Source organism: Chrysochloris asiatica, unplaced genomic scaffold, assembly GCF_000296735.1.
Source record: "Chrysochloris asiatica unplaced genomic scaffold, ChrAsi1.0 scaffold00017, whole genome shotgun sequence".
In the NCBI taxonomy this organism is placed as follows: Eukaryota; Metazoa; Chordata; class Mammalia; order Afrosoricida; family Chrysochloridae; genus Chrysochloris; species Chrysochloris asiatica.
Window position 1 is genome coordinate 3664652 of NW_006408535.1, and position 711 is coordinate 3665362.

A 711-nucleotide genomic window follows, 5' to 3' on the forward strand; every position below is an offset into this window, starting at 1 on the left:
TGAGGGCTATCATTGCTGATGTCAGATGGATCTTGGCTGAAAGCAGAGAGAATACCATAAAGATGTTTACTTGTGCTTTATTGACTATGTGAAGGCTTTCGATTGTGTAGATCCTGGCATGCTATGGACAACATTGCAAAGCATTCTGGAACACTTAATTGTCCTCATGAGGAACCTGTATATAGACCAAGAGGCAGTTGTTCGAATAGAACAAGGGAACAACAAATGGTTTAAAATTAGGAAAGTTGTGTGTCAGGATTGTATTCTTTCAGTGTACTTATTTAATTTTTGTCCACAGAATCCTTCAATATTGCTAATCAAGATGTGACGTTTTCTTAAGTTCTTTCAGCTTTAGAAATACTGTGCATGGTCTTCCCTTTTGTTTTTTTAACTCCAGATCTTTGCACAACTTCATTATAATACTTGACTTTGACTTCTCAAGTTGCCCTTTGAAAATTTCTATTCAGCTCATTTACATACTCATTTCTTCTCTATGCTGAAAGTAAGTTTCAGAGAATCTTTCTGACATCCATTTTGTCTTTTCCTTCTTTCTTGTTTTCTTATTGACCTTTTGCTTTCTTTCAGTATGATTTTCTTGATGTCCACCTACAACTCTTCTGATTTTCAGTTCTTAGTTTCTAATGCATTCAATTTGTTCTCGAGACTACCTCTAAATTCAGGTGGGATATGTTCAAGGTCATATTTTGGCTC